The 18544-nt window shown below is 41.4% G+C and overlaps 1 protein-coding gene across 3 annotated transcripts in view; it reads right to left on the bottom strand.

Moving 5' to 3' along the window:
• Fer (FER tyrosine kinase) overlaps positions 1-17799 on the bottom strand; it is a 287115-nt gene extending 269316 nt beyond the window's left edge. Inside the window, exon 1 of one of the 3 annotated variants that reach the window (XM_048331545.1) lies at positions 17725-17799. The gene's annotated coding sequence lies outside the window, so the exon portion shown is untranslated. Of the gene's footprint in view, positions 1-1654; positions 2208-17724 lie in introns of those variants that run through there. The other 2 variants (XM_048331543.1, XM_048331544.1) reach the window with 2 other exon arrangements.
• Between the last annotated feature and the right edge of the window lie 745 nt (positions 17800-18544).

The raw sequence follows: 18544 nt of genomic DNA, 5'->3' as shown, positions 1-18544 counted from the left end.
GGGGCTTGAACTCTGGGTTTGGGCCTCACTCCTATTTCTAATCTCCATTTCCTGGGTTATAATCAGCTCTTCCCTTCTTCCATACTCTTCTATTTTGTTTTCCTGTTCTGTTTCCTATCATTTCCCCCACTTCTTCAAAGCTCAAATAAATTTCACGGTTTACCAGTAAGATTACTCCTATTCTTCTTTTCAGGAAACTGACAAAAAACAGTGTATCGGCCATATTCTCCAAATCTTTCCACTATTTTACGCCTTCTTTGCTTCCAGACAAGTTTTTTTTTTTCATTCTAGATTTAGCAGGGTTTTCAGTGGCAAATTCTTTGAAAATCTAATCTACATATAATTTTAAATGCTACTATATCCTTCTTCCACTAACCAGTGAGCTAAATGGTAATACGGGTTTTTTTAACTCCTTCATACTGGAGCTTGTATCAGAGTCTTGTACTTTCTAGGAAGAAGTTTTACCACTTGAGTCACAACTCAATCCTTTCTGCTTCTTTCTGCTTTCTACTATTTTTCTGAACAGGGTCGTACTGTTATATCCAGACCAGCATGAACCATAATCCTCTTTTTTTCTTTTACTTCCAATATAGCTGGGATGTCAGGCAAGTGCCACAATACTTGGCTTTTTCTTGGCTGAGATGGGAATGTCACAGACTCTTTGCCTAGGATGGCCTCAACCTACAATCTCCCTAATCGTCTCCCAAGTTAAAGGATTACAGGAGTGAGGCACTGCATCTTGACTGATGACAGGGATTTGTATCTTAATATATAGCTAGTGTCGTCCTCATACATGGAGTAAATCAAATATGTATGAATGAATGAAATTATATAATGCATTATGACTTTTCCTGATTTGTATACATTGGCAAGAGTTGTAATAAATGACAAAATGTATAACTAAAAATGAGATTTAAGTATTAATATTTTAATCATTACTTCTCTTTTGTACTGCTTTCAAATACGCTATCATCAATAAAACCTGTAAGGTATACCACAGTAAATTGCTTCACTCATGAGATTTCAAAGGAACATTATTTTAGTATTTAATTCCATTCCAAAAATATATCCCCAAATTACTGGATCATCCACTTAATTTTAACTTTCTAAATTTTTCAGACGTCAACTAATAAACTTATTCCAGAGTTATTGAGAAATCCATATTCTAGCCTCTTGTAAAATAAATAACAAGATCACTGAGATTCCATGTTCAACATAGAGCAGATTCAGATGTCTTTTTCAAGACAACTAATCAAAGTAACAATACATTTTGTTTAATTGTAACTCAGTCTTCTCTTCTATATTTTTTAATGAAAAAAGCACATCCTTAATATTCAAAAGACTTCGTTTAAAAACAAGAACATCTTCATTGGTAGCATCTAAGTGGAACTTTCCTTTGTTAAAGCTATTGTAAATCTGTGAATAAAATTATATCCTGTATGTTATTTCAAGGATAATATCATCCTTGTCAGCAAAGATTTGCATTCACAACTGAACATGTGTAATGTTTTCCTACTGCACCTTAATCTTTTCCCATAAACTTCCCCCAGTGTCACAGTCCTTCATCGCTAAATAATCTGAGACGCAAATACAATCCCCATTTTCTGAATGCTATTCCAGGTAGGGATAGGGAAGAGTGAAGCAAGAGAAGTACCTGGGGTGCAAACGTTAAAAGGCGACCGCCATGGTGATGAGATGGAAGACTCGAGTGCTTTGTAAGTGGTCTGCTTTTTTCTCTTCTTCTCTTTCATCTCCTGGAACTATCCCCACACGGGACACATTGGTAGAACAGTACACTGCACAGCAAACTGCCAATCTGGCTTGGGGAAAAGGTAATGCTGACCCGCAGTTGGGTCCTTTGGCTCACCGCCACACACTACAGTAGCCATTGCCTAAGGATATCACACTTGCTCAACACTGTGGAATGGTAGCGACAGGACAGAAAACCAGATTAATGTCCAGAGCAACAGCCACAGTGGACAAATGATTCATGGAGAAGATTTGGTGGGTCCAAGTGGCACACACTGCCAAACCCTGTCCTATCCCACCTCAGTCGGATGGCACCTGTCCACACTGCCTAAGTGGGTCTGAGGAGCAGTAGAAAGGCATTTCAGCAGTAGCAGAGAGCCCTACTCTATTCCTAAATGGACATAGCAAACAGAGTGAGTCACCACGGCCTGGGGCAGACAGGAAATGGAAGGGCAGAGGAAGTTCCCCCGGCCTCACACAGCAGGGCTGGAGACTTGCACACCTTTATCATCAAGAGGACTGCCAAGAAGCACCGCACAACGCGAGCAAGGCGGAGAGTGCGTGGGTCTCAGCTTCGAATACGCGGCTCCTTTTCCCACTAGAGGGATCATTACAACAGTGCAAGCCAGATGGATCCTAAAGCAGGGTCTGAGGCTATCTGGCAATGAACTACATTCTCACCAAAGATAGCGATCTGACTGTCTGGAAACTTGTTCTGCTTTACTTTTTATTGCTTTATTTATGTTTGTTTTTTGGATTGTTTGCTAAACATTTTTCCCTCTTCCTTTGTTTTTCTTTATCACTGTTCTCATCTACCCCTTTCCCTCCTCTACAACTCTTACATTTTCTTCTTCCCTCCCATTCCTGGCATCACCCCTCCTCCTCACAACTAAACTATGCTGAGCACACCCCTTCTCATCGTCTTCCTGACTCTCTCTCTTCTCTCACCCTTCCCACTCCTTTGGTGCTGTATAAAAACACAGCCATCAGCACCTACCATATAACTGGTTGTATAGAGTTACCAAGAGGGTCATGCTTGTGTAAATATTTCACTGGGTTTTGAGACTGAAGTCATGAGAGCTGAGATACACCTTCAGAAAAGTAGCAAGAAACAGCTCATTCACACAGCTAATATCCGATAAGTGAGAATACAGAGAATAACCCAGTGGAAAGACTTTTGTCAAATAAAAGCCAAATCCACAAAGAGGCCTCAAATGAGTAAAAGACAACACAAAAATACAAAAAAAAAAAAAGGCAAAAAATATAAAACACTTCTAGAATAGCTATATACTATACAAACTTTAAATAAGTGTGTTAATTTATATAATTATATTTTAAATGTTTCAATTAATAATTATATAATACAATAAAGGAAGCACTACATATTGAGTTCAAAGAAAGGCTGAAATGAATGCTCAATAAAATAAAAAGATATCGATAAGGAACAACAGTGACATAAAGAAAATTTAAGCAAAAAAATAAATTCAAGGAGAATAAAGATAAAAAGCTAAGTGAATTCCAAGTGCACAGAAATAAGAAAGTCAATGCAAAACATGATAAAGGATCTCAATTAAAAAAACAAATCCTAAAACTAAAGCTAAACCTCAAAAGATGAAAAATAAAGTAGCAATCTCTCTTGCAAAGTACATGATGTCGAAGATAGAATTTCTAGGCTCAATGGGCATAATAGTAGAAAAGGCAGAAGAAATACAAAATTAAAACTTGATGGGGAATGGTAGGAACTACTACCTACCATTTTAACTCCAACATTTATAATTAATGGACACACTCAATAGCTATATGCATGTGATCATATAAAATGATGTTTATCCAGAAAACAGAAACAGGTTTATTTTACTTTTTGTGTTTTGTTTTACCTTTTGTTGCTGTTTTTTATTTCTGTACTTTTTTGCCTTATATGTAAGATAATGTTTGGGGGAGGGTAAAGGAAAGCACAGAAATAGTGAGATAAAGGGTAAACTAACTCAGCAGTGATAATCACTAGACACTATGTTGAAAACAAATGATACAACTTATGGGGGAAGGGATATGGGAGGGAAAGACTAGGAGAAAAGGAGGGGAAGGGTGACACTGTTCAAAGAGAAATGTACTCATTACCTGGCTTAGGTAACTGTACTTGCTCTATACATCACCTTTACAATAAAAATAAATTTAAAAAATTAACAATTCTCCACTCAAGAGCCAGAGAATGGTGAACTAGATCAAAAGGCAAGATCCAAACATCTGCTATACAGAATAAATACATTTATGATAAAACAAACCCTGGCTTAGAGTGAAAGCTTTGGAAAAAAAATCTTCAAAGCACATGGGCCCCAGCAGCAAACAGAAGTAACTATACTCATATCTAACAAGAGAAACTGATAATCAAAATGAATCAGAAGAGTTAAAGGTCACTTCAAATTAATAAAGGGTATTCCCTTATGTATCAAAAGCCAGTCCACCCAACTTTGTGAAACAAATACTTTGCATTTAAAAATACACGTAGACCAAAACACAATGAGACTTAAAGACTTCAATTATTCCATTCTTAACACTAGTAGGTCGTCCATACAAAAATCTCAAAAAATAAGCCTCAAACTTAAAGGAGATAAAAGTAGATATAATAGACACTTATACAATATTTCATCCAAAAACTGAATAATACATATTTTTCTCAGCAGTTCATGAAACATTGTCCAAAACAGATCAGATTGTAGGTCATAAAGTCTCAGCAAATATACAAAAAAAAAAAAATAGAAATCACCCCCAGTATCCTATCAAACTATAACAGAGCAGAAACCACAGAAACGTTAAAACTAATGGAAATTGAACAACACATTGCTGAATGAAGTGGGTCAACAATGAGATAAAAGATGAAATCCAAAAGTTCCTAAAATCCAATGAGGGGAGAAGGGGAATAACCACTATCCTAACTTGTTGAACACAGCAAAGAAAATGGTAAAGACACTCAACAGCTATGAATGCCTATAGCAACAAAATAGAATTACTGCAAATTAATGTCCTAATGATGTGCTCAAGCATTTAAAAGAAAAACATTTAAAGCATCCAAACCCAAAACAAGGAAATGGAAAAAAATACTAAAGATTTTGGGGCTGGGAATGTGGCTTAGTGGTAGAGTGCTTGCCAACCATGCATGAAGCCCTGGGTTCCATCCCTCAGTACCACATAAACAGAAAAAGCAGGAAAGTGGGGCTGTGGCTCAAGTGGTAGAGTGTTAGCCTTGAGCAAAAGGAAGCCAGGGACAGTGCTCAGGCCCTGAGTTCAAAACCCCAGGACTGGCAAATAATAATAATAATAAAGATTTGAGCAGAAGTCAATCAATTCAGTATAGACTAAAATACTATACAAAGAACCAACAAAACAAAAAGTTGGCTCTTCAAAAAGATAAACTAAGTTGGGGAACTTAGTCAATCTGACCAAAAGTAGAAGAGAAATCTAGCAAATAAATAAAATTAGCAATGAAAGGAGAGGGATATAACAACAAATACAAGCAAAATGCAAACATTATGAAGGAATACTTCTCATATTTTTGCTCAAATAAATCTGAAAATCTATTAGATATGGACACATTCCTAGATAACCTCAACCTATCAAAATTGAGCCAAGAGGATATAAAACATTGAAACAGATCTATGACAAGCAAGCAATGCAATTGAAATGGTGATAAAGAATTTCACAACAAAGAAACTCCAGAACTCAAGGAATTCACAGCTGGATTTCACAAGACCTTTAAAGAACTAACACCAATACTCCCAAACTTTTCCATGAAACATGAAGGAAAGGATCATTATTAAACTCATTTTATGAAGGCAGCATTGTGGTCATCCCAAACTTACACACACACACACACACACACACACACACACACACACACACACACACCATTGGGAGGGAAAAAAGTAGAGGCCAGTATCGAGTGGCAGGAGACTGTAATCCTAGCTCCTGGGGAGGCTGAGATCTGATGATTACAGTCAGAAGCCAGCCCAGGGAGGAAAGTCCATGAGGTTCTTCAATTAACCACCAAAAGGCCTTAAAAAAACAAACAACAAGGGATGGGAATACGGCCTAGTGGTAGAGTGCTTGCCTCGTATACATGAAGCCCTGGGTTCGATTCCCCAGCACCACATTTATAGAAAAGGCCAGAAGTGGCACTGTGGCTCAAGTGGCAGAGTTGAGCAAAAAGAAGCCAGGGACAGTGCTCAGGCCCTGAGTCCAAGCCCCAGGACTGGCCAAAAAACAAACAAAAAATAAATAAATAAAGCCAAAAATATTAATTTTTTTTAAAAAAAGGTGTGGCTCAAATAGCAAGCCACTTACCATGAGCAGAAAAGCTTAAACGACAGCACCCAGGCCCAGTTCAAGCCCTAGTGTAAGCAGACAGCAAAAAAGAGAGAAACTATAGACTAATCTCTATGATAACACACAAACAAAACTTTCAGATTCTTGCTAACTGAATTAAACAACAAATTTTTTAAATGAACCACAATCAGTTGGGTTTCTTTCCAAGGTATACAAAGCTGGTTTAACATATACAAATCAATAAATATCAATAGAATTAAGGACAAGAATCATAGGTGCAAAAAAGCCTTTGACAAAACCCAACATCCTCTTATAATAAAAAACCACAGAGAAGTGAAAAATACAACTATACCTTAAAATAATACAGATTATATATGACAAACCTACAGCCAACATCATACTAAATAGTGAAAAACTGAAAGCATTTCCTTTAAAATCAGGAACAAGCCAGAGGTAATAAAGACCTATGTCAAAGTAGCAAGATATAAAATCAACACAAAGCAATCAGTGGCCTCTTTTTATCTCTTTCCCATCTACTGTTCCAACAAACGTCCCTTTACTTCATAATCCTCCTTTGATGAGCCAAATATCTAAAGCTAAGTAGTACATTTAAATATAATTTAACATGCACGTAAATCCTATTTTCAAAAAAATTTCCTATTCATGATGACATATTAGGTTACTAAAAGAGAGGAGATAGAAAATTCTACACAATAATTTTCTAACTTTCTGAAGGCTGGTATGAGTTGCACATGCATATACATTCATTTTTTTTAATCTTAAGTGTGCCACATAACACCCATTTTTGTAGCAGTATTTCAATATTCTTCTGTTAAGCTATCTTTCTCTTATTCTCAACCCACATGGTTTGGGTCGAATTAATCAAATGCACTCTCAAGTTCCTACAGTAGACACATAGCTACCCACTCTGGAAAATCAGCATTTTGCTTCCCCTACGCATAGATATGTGGCTAAACTAGACAGAGAAGACTGAATCCCACCCTACTCCCCACAGACACATGCCCATGTGCATGCACATGCATACATGCACACACACACACACACACACACACACACACACGCATACAACCCATTACTTCACACATGCTAGGCAAGTATTTACCAATGAGCTACACCCCTAGCAACCTCAAACCATAGCCTAATCGTTTTTCTAAAAAACTTGTCAGGAAAAAAAAAGGTCTCATCCCAGTTGAAGTTACTTAACTGGAAAAAAAAAATAATAGAAGTACCTACTTGATAGAGAAAGTACCTAAAGATGGAAAGAGAAGTTGAGAACATTCAGAACATGTTGCCTATGAGTCTGAATTCAAGTGTGAATACGTTGTAGTTACTGAATTTAGAATTGTTGCTGAGAAAGAGTTTCCCTGGATTTTTCATGTTCCTTCAAAGTAAGTGTCTTTTGAGCAAAAGAAACATGTATAACAGACCAACTTAGAAGATGATCTCTTCCTAAAGATAAAGACCTCTAAAGAGCTTTGGAGAAATAAAGGCCTCTCCTTTCCCTCCCTGTAGATATCCACTTACATTCTAGAAGAATAATCCTAAAGAAGCCTTCAGCAATTCCTTCCCTCTGCAGGAGAGGATAGCAGGTGTAGCAGCAGCCTATATAAGTTTGGAAGCTATTAATTTTAACACTCCTCTCCAGTGATGCAAAACCATTACACATGTAGGTAACTATCTGCCTTTTACCACATGAACCTGGGATCAAGACTGGACAAGGGACCCAGGCTGAGATACTTCTCTGGCTTTTGCTTTTACTGTACCAAACAGTAAGTCTCTGACTCAGGACTATTCTGTTGGTATATGAATATAAAACTATGACAGGCTAATGTAATTTGTTCAGAAACTTATCAATCCGATGCTATAATTGAAGGACTGAGATTTGGGCTTTGACTACTTGGGACAAGTAGATCAAATGCAAAAGCTAAAATCTTACAACCTTTATAAAAGAGTTAAATTACCCTAGAAACTCCCAATAAACAAGAGCTTGTTACTGCTTAGTCCCTGATATTATTCCTTGGGGCCCAGCCACTCAGCACCAGAAAAGTAAAGTAAAGTAGAGCCCAGTGAGGGACTCATTATCCATCTTGCCTGTGACCAGGAGAAAAAAAGAAAAGAGATTATGCACGTGGCAATGGAAGAGACAGCCACCTTGGCAAACTAGGAATGTTATTTCAACTCAGAAACAAGGAAGTCCTGCCATATGATTGGCAGAAAAATATCTTCGTAGGTTTTTTTCTTTCTTTTAAAATTCCAATTAAGAGTTTTTCCTGTCCTTATGCTATTTTCCTTCTGTCTCAAAAACAGATACATAGACCCAAAGAAATTGAATATAAAACCCAGAACTAAACTCACAAAACTATTCTCAACGAAGTTACCAAAAACACATTAGGGGGAAAAAAAAAGTAGGATTACACAAAATGTAAAATCTTTTGAGGCTCAAAGGAAACAGTTACTAGACAGAAAAGGCGGCAGGCAGTGAGAGAGAACATTTTTACTAGCCATTTATTCCAGAGAAAATAATATGCAAAATCTTCAAAGAAGTCAAAAAAGTAAATACCAACTAATACTGCAATCAGTAATGAACAAATGAACTAAAAAAGACTATTTACGGGGGCTGGGGATATGGCCTAGTGGCAAGAGAGCTTGCCTCATATATATGAGGCCCTGGGTTCGATTCCCCAGCACCACATATACAGAAAAAAACGGCCAGAAGTGTCGCTGTGGCTCAAGTGGCAGAGTGCTAGCCTTGAGCAAAAGGAAGCCAGGGACAGTGCTCAGGCCCTGAGTCCAAGGCCCAGGACTGGCCAAAAAAAAAAAAAAGACTATTTACACGCAACAAATGTTCAATATCTTTAGCCACAAGGAAAAGCAAATCCAAACTACACTGAGATTGCAAATCACACAGTCAGAATGGCAATCACCAAGAAAACAAATAAATTCAGTGTGGTGGTACACACCTGTAATTCCGGCCACTCAGGAGGTAGAGAACTGAACTGTTTTTCAAAGCCAGCCTGATTTCAAGAATCCAACCCAACAAGCAAGCCAGAGCCAGAAATGGTGGTGCCCACCTGTAGCTCCAGCTACGTGAGAGGCAAAGGCAGTGGTGAAACTGGCCCCAAGCAACAAGCACATGATCCTACCTGAAAAATAACTAAAGCAACGAAGACCTAGGGATATAGTTCAAGTGGTATAGGGCCTTAGTTCAAACTCCGGTACTTAAAAAAAAATTTTTTTTAAAGAGGACCTTTATATACTGACAATGGAATGCAAATTAGTGTAGCTACTGTGGAAATCAGCATGGATGCTCCTCAAAAGCTAGAAGTAGAACTACCATTTGATCCTGATACACCACTCCTGGACATAGCGCTGAAGCAGTGTATACAGATTGCAGTGTACAATAGTGATACCTGCACACTCATGTTTACTACATCATTCTTCATCATGGCCAAGTTATAAAATCAGCCTAGATAAAGAAAAAAAAGCCTGTAATATTTTGTAGCCACAAGTGAAATTCTTGCACAGTGAGTATTCTATTAACATTTATAGAATGACCAAAAATGGAAGTCATATGTCTGCCTGCTTTCAGTTCCATTCCTAGAACAGCTTGCCTCTCTCTTGTCTAACAAAAGCACATTTCCCCATGATTTCTATTGTGGGCTATCCTAAAGGACCTGCCAATTTCTTCACCATCTTCAACCTCTTTTGAAAACCATGACATTACTGTATATAATAGAAAGTGTTTCTTGGATTTGAGAAGGTCAGTTCCATTCACAGAGTAAAACAAGCTCCAATATACAAGTACGAACCCAGAACCTTAGAAACAGGCAATTACCAACACCTAGCTCCAAGTGTTATGAGTGAGAAATGGTCAGAAAGAACACATATATAAATACCAAAAGTCAATCATTCTTTTTATATTAACATTTAAAGATATCTGAAAGAATTGCACTCACTTCTAGGAAAGAACAGTTATTAAAAACCCTTATTATTAATTGCTAAATATTATTGCTGATGGTGGAAAGAACAGAAAGATGACAAGATTTATGAATACAAGATCTTGACATTTTCAAGAAATCTGTCTAAATAAAGACTAATTTTTGGCACAGCTGCAACACTCAGTAAAAAAATTTCACAAACTAATGTTGCTTCCCTAGAAGGTGCAGTAAACTGATTCACTTCCACACCAAAGACACTGAATTTAATATTCCATTCTAAAACTTTTTTGTCGTTGTGTATTTTCTGGGTAAGACCCGCCCCCTTTCTTCAGGCACCTGTACTTTCTCTTCACTTTTAACAACTGGCATCATTTAGAATTTTTTTTTACAAAAAAAAAAACAAAAACAGTATTTTATCACTTGACAATTTTATAATATAGAATACTCTCAAAAGAGAACAAAGCCGAAGTGAGAAATAGCCACTGGACATTTATCTTGGGTCGAATATCTTAGTTCTAATAAGAAAAAATGATCTAAGCAAATTGGCAAATATTTCAAAAGGGACCATTAAAAGTCACTAACAAACAAACAAAACTGCTAGTAAGGCTTAGACTGCTTAGAGGTTACTACAGTTAGACTTTAAATATTTCTGCTTATTTCAGGTTTTGTATATGGCAAGTCTTAGTTCAACTTCCACTACTGTAGTCTGACTCCTTGAAATAAGGTATAATACCTAAGACTGGTTTCAGATCACAAAAAGGAGACACACATCATTTACAAGGTTGTCACAAAAATCAAAAGAAATGGAGGAAAAAATTACTAGTGCACAATTGTTAGTATCCTCCCGTAATATTTCTAAATCTATGCAACTCACTGAAAAGTTTTTGTGAGTAGAATCTGTGTTATACATTAGAGGTTAAAACGTTGAAGGACAAAAAAGAACTAGGCACAAACCAAAATAAAAATCACAAATACGTGGAAAAGAAATCAAAATTAGCCTCCGCCTTTGTAAATAGTTTAAGTATCTGGGATAGTTTAAGGCTGGGAAGGTGGCTGAGAGGTAGAGGGCTGGCCTAGCATGCACAAAGCCCTGGGTTCAATTCCTGAGCACCACATACACAGAAAAAGCCCAAAATGGCACTGTGACTCAAGTGGTAGAGTGTTAGCCTTGAGAAAAAAGAAGCCAGGGACAGTGCTCAGGCCCTGAGTTCAAGAGCCAGGACTGGCAAAACAAACAAAAAGATCATATGTTTAGACAAATATTCTTACGTTTCATTCACTATATCTATAAATAATTTATGTTGCCTATCAAGTTGTCATTAATAATTATCTGAGACAACTACAATGTTTAATTACCCTTAATTACTCTAGCTGCAAATTTATTCGATACAGAGGCATTACAAGGTGATCTTATTTAAACAATTTTTATAACCAGGCACTAGTGGCTCACACCTAGTTACTCAGGAGGTTGAGATCTGAGGATCACAGTTTGAATCCAGCCCAGGAAGAAAATGTAATGAGATTCTTATCTCCAATTAACCATCAAAAACTGGAAGTAGAGATACAGCTCAAGTGGTCGAAAGCAAGCCTTAAGCAAAAAAGCTCAAGGACACTGTAATGGATTTTGATACCCTGGGTATTGCATATATGTTTATTGGAACTGGGGAAGGGAAAGGGAACATTAAAATGGAGAGACAAAGGATAAAAGGTGAACCAAAGCAACAGCAATGCTTACAAAACTATATGTTGTAAATCAACTGTACAATTCATGGGGACAGAGGAGAGGGAGTTGAGGAGGGAGGAAGGTGGAAGAAAAATGAGGGAGGAGGTAACAAGTTGGATCAAAAATGTACTCACTGCTTTACCTATGGAACTGTAACCCCTCTGTACATCAATTTGACAATAAATTAAGAATAATAATAATAAAAGCTCAATGACAGCACTAGGCTCTGAGTTCAAGCCACAAAACCAACAAAAAAATATAAACTGAGAATTGATATGAAAGTAATTTACACCACAGTCTCTATAAGGAAACAAACAAAAAGAGTGATGCTTGAAAATGTTTCCTTTGCAAAGGAAAATTTGCCAAACCTTAGTGAAACTTAAAATGGTAGTTATGACTGGACATACAAAGCAAGTGATTCTTCAGGAAAGGTAATTCAACAGAAAGAACACTGTGTAAACATCATCATGAAGGAAGACATAGTGTAACTGTTAGGTTGGCTACTGACCATTTACTAACAAAATGCACTCTCCTTTGCACTATCATGTGAAATTAACAAGAGAGTTCACTAACTGACCAAAGTTTGGGAAATCCTACCATGCAGGACATGGAATTTCAGAAACAACACAAACTACAGATGTGCTCAACTCCAGGGAGAGAACATATCCAAGAAAACTTATCCAAGCAGCAGGACGGTAACCGAGGATAGCTCTTCAATTCTAAGTGCCAACAATGTTCTTTTACCCTACAAACCTCGGGACACAAGCATTAAGAGTGGGCAAGCCGCTATGCTTATATAATAATGATGTACCATAGCGCTCAAGCTTTCATTTTAGAAGTAAGCTAACTATTCAGTAACTTCCATGACTCAAGTCCTATTTATTCAATTAAAAGTCTGAAGGGGTCACGTAAGCTTGGCTGTGTTTTATGGAGGTAGTTAGACCCTAGATTCACTGCTGTCAGGATATACCACTTGCATATGTCAAAGGTCTTTTGGACATAGCTTTTATAAGTTTACACTTCTAATTCGTTTCTACTAGGTTGACTGATTTAAAGCAATCTCCTTCAGAGTAATATAATTTCAAAGATACTTTTCTAACTGAGCCAATGTTGAGAGCATTTTTATGTACCAAGTGCTCAGAATGCAAAAATTTTAGTAGTAAGAGCTTCTCTCTCACCTAAAACTGTTAGTCTCATTACAATGTGGAAATAGTATAGTCTTTCTGCAAGTACAATAATTTGCGTTGTAAAACTAATTTCAATGTTTCTACAACAATTTGTGTTTTACTAGTAATAAACACCGTGGTATCATTTAAATATTTTTAAATGTTCATTAATCTATTATAACTTTTAAATTGGGATTCTTCACTATCAATTACATAGAATAACTAAGTGTAACAGTCTTCTATCACATTATAAAAATGATCAGAAAAACAGGGGCAGCAACGACACTGGTGCACATCTGGAATTCCATCACATCTTACCTCTGGGAAGGTGGAGGCAAGAGGATTCAGAGTTTGAGAGCAGCCGGCATTACATAGCAAGACCTCGCCTCAAAACAGAAAAAAAAAAAAAAAAGACACAGAGAGGCTTTTACTTCAGGGGAAAAAAAATGGAAGTACCTTGGGTCTCAGCCATAGAACTACAAGGCATATCTCTAATATTTACCAATAGCAGTTATATACTTTGTTGTGTTGATCCTTGGGCTTGAACTCAGGTACAGGACATTGTCCCTGAGCTTTTTCACTCAAGGCTAGCTCTGCCACTTGAGCCACATACAGATCCACTTTCGGCTTTTTTGCTGGTTAATTTAAAATAGGCTAATCATGGACTTTCCTATGGGACTGGCTTCAACTACAATCCTCAGGTCTCAGCCTCCTGAGTAAACAGTATTACAGGTTTGAGTCCAACTTCTATACATTTTTAATAATTTACTTTCCTCAGTAAATCAAAGTGGATTGGAGTGTGGTTATTTTCAACACTTTCATTCTACTAGGTTTCCTCGAATAAGAGCAGAAGAGATAAAAATCACATCTGGTACCTAGAAAACTACCCATTAGAATGTCACCTATGTAAATCTCTTGTACTTGAATGGGGAAAAAAATGAAAATCACTGACTTAGATCACAAAGTTCCTGTTTATTGTTGATAGACACACAAAGGCCTATTTAGTTGAACTCCTAACTCAGTAATGCTTGCTTCAGTACATCTAATACTATAGTCTGTGCATTTAAACAGTGTGTCATCTTATGAATTAGAATCGAACACTTGCAATGTACACATTTTGAAATAAAGATCTACAAAATTCTGCTGCCTAAAAAAAGATATATATACATATATGTACATACAAAATTCTGTGGCCTAAAAGACGATATATATACATATACATATGTGTGTGTACATATATTGCTTCCAGGAGGTAGACAACACACAACAAAGAACAGCATTAAATTTGAAAATGATGTTTACATTTTGAAGGAATCAGATAACTGTAGTTCAATGGAGAGCACTAGCTTTTTTGCTCCACTTTTAGCCTAATACCTATGGTTTAAAAGAAAGGAATATAAGGCAATAATCCATTAACAGATGATAACCTAAGGTAAAAGAAAAATAAATCAGAAACCCAGACAAACTGGACATATTTTGGGATCAAAGCCCACCTAAAGTAAGCTTCACAATCCCTAATGAGATATAATATCTCAGAACTATAAAATAGATCTGAAATATTCCTAATTATTTTTGTACATAAATACAACAGCATTCAAGTTAAGTAACTTTAATGTTTATCAGTTTAATTTCCGATATGAAAGTTAAGGACTTACAGGATGTTAGATTAATTCTAACATGAGGAGGATAAGAGTTGAATATAGAAGGTGAGCACTTCCTAAATTCAGGCGCTTGAACCGCACTGTCTCCTTTCTTCTACAGAACTGCCTTTGGAGGCAATTTCATCTTCCCCATTTAACAGATAAAGACAACTAGATTTAAAAAGAAACTGGAAATGAGTGGTTCTTTTCACTGTGCTTTCCATCCTGGCAAGGAACACCTCCACTAAAATGTCTAGTCTTCTATTTAATTCTAAGGGAATAAAACACAATATCAAGCTAATGGAGGATAGTGATGGTATAGAATGAATATTATTAGCCATAGTGTGATATTTAAAAAGATTTAAGGAATAAGCATGACACTAAGTGTATAAGCTGAAGATATCTATCTCAATATTCCCAAGACAGAAATCTGAGTATTTTCATACAAAAGCTCTAAGCCAACTTCGTCTTCTCTAGATATATTGAATTTCAAAAAAGAAATGTGGGAGGCCTCATATTTTATCAGCCATATAGCGGGTAAGTTAATATTATACTTTCCCTTCCAAAAGATGCTCATTATGATACAAAACTAGACCTTTTAACTCAAGAGTCCAACTTTAAAACAAAACTTTTGTTGGCTACTCATAAGGCTGAGATCCGAGGATCATAATTCAAAGCCAGCCTGAGCAGTCAAGTCTGTAATACTCTTTATGTCCAAGTAACCACCAAAAAGCCAGAAATGAAAGTATGGTTCAAGTGGAAGAGTGCTAGCACTGAGCATAAAAAGCTTAGGGACAGTACCCAGACCTTGAGTTCAAGTCCTAGTATCAGCCCAAAACTATTTATTTGTGTAAATCCATGAGATTTCCTTTCTTCAAACTACCAAGCTTGCCTTAGTTACAAAGATAACTATCCCTCACAAGATGTCTTGAGTAGTTAGTTATGTGTAATTACATTCCAAGCACTATTCCCATTTGCAAACAGAAATATGCATCTTACAAATTTTGAATTACATATACTTTCTCAGCATAAGTTACTATGTAACAGTTGATGAGGAAATGACAGTGACTGGTCTACTAAAACCCTTCATTATTTCTCTCAAATGAAGTACACCTTTGATGTAGTGCAGAAGCTGCATTAACTACACAGTGAATAATCTCAAGATGGTGTATATTCAATGCTGCCAACTATCAATGCAGAGGAGAAGCAGATCTGCACCAAAGCTCTTTTAGGGAAGAAAACAGAACAAGGGTTTGTATGTACTTTTAAAACCACAGTTCCCTTAAGAGTGAAGGAGGAAAGGTACCCCTAACGTTTCTACACACTGATAACTTGTGGCTCTTTTTAAAAATGCCTTCTTAAAGTCCACATAGGTAAGTTCATATGACAACATGGAACAAAAATTGTATTTTGCAATAGTTGGTTGTGGGCTTGTTTTTTTTCTTTTTTTTTTTTTTTCCAAATCCTGTTCTCATTCTACATGTGGGTTGAAAAGTATTTTCTAGTCTTTAATCACTAAAATAGTTTTGGTCAATCCTCAAAGATTTCTTTTTTTCCATTACACGTTCATATATTAACTTCATCCGAGAAATTTCTTTATCTTATAACATCTCGAGCCAGCCAGGCGCTCTTGGCTCACGCCTGTCATCCTAGCTACTCCAAAGGCTTAGATCTGAGGATCCCAGTTCAAAGCCTGCCCTGGCAGGAAAGTCCATGAAGACCTGTACCTCCAATAAACTACTGGGGTTGGGGGGGGGGGAAGAGAAAGGCAAAAGTGGTGCTGTGGCTCAAATGGTAGAGTGCTAGCCTTGAGCACCAAAGCTCAGGGACAGCGCCCAAAGCCCTGAGTTCAAGAGCCAACACCCTCAAAAAATACAGAGGGGGAGGAGGGAAGGCTGGGGCTTGACTTCAGTGATTAGTGTGTGCTGGCCAAGCAAGCACACTAGCTGGAGTTCAGGAGCGCAGTACGGATGGATGGATGGATGGATGGATGGATACCTACCAACATGCGTACACACATGCATACATACGTACATACCTAGATGAATGAATGTAACATTCTGGAGAGAGACCAAGCGCTAGGGGCTCAAGCCTTTCCTCCGGGCTACTCAGGAGGCTGCCCTGTGTTCGGGATGGGGATTCAAAGCCAACCCGGACCCTGCCCCCCAACGAATCACAGGAGGGGCTGGCCGTGTGTCTGTAGCGGCGGTGGTAGAGTAAACGGAAGAGCTCAGAAGCACTGCCCGGCCGGACTTCCAGCCTCACGACTGAAGAAGACCTGGGGGGGCCGGGGGGGGAGCGCTCCCAACACCTTCACGTCGGTGCCAGCCCGCCGAAGGGGCGGCCGGGGCCCGAGGACGCCGCCCCCGAGCGAGCAGCGCCGCGGCGTCGTCCTTTGCACCCACGAGGTGAGTGCACCCGAGCCGCCCGGCCCCCCCACCCCACCCCGACCTTCCCAGGACGGCGGCGCGGCCCACGGCCACCGGGGGGGGGAGAGGAGGGTCCCGGCCCGACCCGCCCCCACCGAAAGGGAGGGCGGCACCGCGCGGATCCTGAGGGAAACTGAGGCAGCGCGTGCCCCGCCTCCCCAAGCTACCACGGCCCACCGAGCCGCCGCGACCTTCCCGGAGGCCCCGTCCCGGGCTGGACCCCGACAGGGGGCGAGGCTGGGGGAAGGCGGCCCCCGACGGCGGTCCGGGGGAGCTCCGAGGGGGGGGCGCGGGCCGGGGGCGGGAGGGGGGGCGGCGGCCTGAGGGGCGGGAGGGGGGGCGGCGGCCCCGCCCGCCCCGCCCCCCGGCCCGCGCCCCCCCCCCCCCCGGCCCGGCCCGGCCACGGGGCGGGGCCTGGCCCCGGCCTCGGCGCGCGCGCGCGGCCCCCGCCCCCTCAGCCCGCGGGTCCCTGCGGCTCCCGGCCCCGGCCAGGAAGGTCGCGCCGTCGGCAGGGGGCCGGGCCGGGGCCCTCGCGGCCCGCGGCGGGGCCGGGGCCGGTGGAGGGCGGAGGAAGAGCCCTCCGCGCGGCGCCCCGCCGCCGGGGCGGGACCCGGGGCTCCCCCGACGCGGGCAGGGGCTGAGGCCCCCGCGCGGGGCCGGCCCGCCCTCCGCCTCCCCCGGCCCCCGGCGCCGCCCCGGACAACAGCGCCTACCGCCGGCGGCGCGGATCGCACCTACCTAGGACCTGACAAGCGGGAGCCCCTCACGCCCGGGAGCCGGACACCACCCCGCGTCACGGGGGCCGCCGCGGCCAATGGGCGCCGCTGTCACCGGCCGCGCCGGCCAATCGCGCCGCGCTCCGGCCTCCCCGCACCCTGGCGCGGCAGCCAATGGGGAGGCGCGGGGGGCGGGCGCCGCCGCCAGGCCCCACCCCCTGCCGCCGCCCCTCCCGGGGGCGGGCGCGGCCGGCTGGCCCGCGGCCCGAGGCGGGCGGAGCTCGGGCGGGGAGCTGGGGCCCGAGGCGGGCGGAGCTCGGGCCGGAGCCGCGCCCGCCGCCCCCGGGGCTGGCCCTCGGGTTCGGGCGCGTCGCGGGTTGGGCGCTGCTCTCCTGGCGAGCGTCGTCTGCTCGGCCGCGGTCCGGACCCCGAGGTCTGAGTGAAGACGCCGCGCGTGGGAAAGGTCTGGCCCACGGGGGGGTTGCTCCCCGTGTGGACCCGAGGGGGGAACACCTCCCGTGTGGACCCGAGGGGATGGGGGTGGGGAGCACCTCCCCGCGTGGACCCGAGGGGGGAGGGAGCACCTCCCCTGTGGACCCGAGGGGGGAGGGAGCACCTCCCAGTGTGGACCCGAGGGGGTGGGGGTGGGGAGCACCTCCCCTGTGGACCCGAGGGGGGGAGGGAGCACCTCCCCTGTGGACCCGAGGGAGGTGCCCGTGTGGACCTGGGGGGGAGGGAGCACCTCCCCGTGTGAACCCGATGGGGGGGGTAGGGAGGACCTCTCCGTGTGGACCTGAGGGGGGGGAGGGAGCACCTACCCGTGGGAAACTATGAACTGATAC

The sequence above is a fragment of the Perognathus longimembris genome, chromosome 22, assembly GCF_023159225.1.
Source record: "Perognathus longimembris pacificus isolate PPM17 chromosome 22, ASM2315922v1, whole genome shotgun sequence".
Lineage (NCBI taxonomy): Eukaryota > Metazoa > Chordata > Mammalia > Rodentia > Heteromyidae > Perognathus > Perognathus longimembris.
This window is presented reverse-complemented; position numbering and strand designations above follow the sequence as displayed.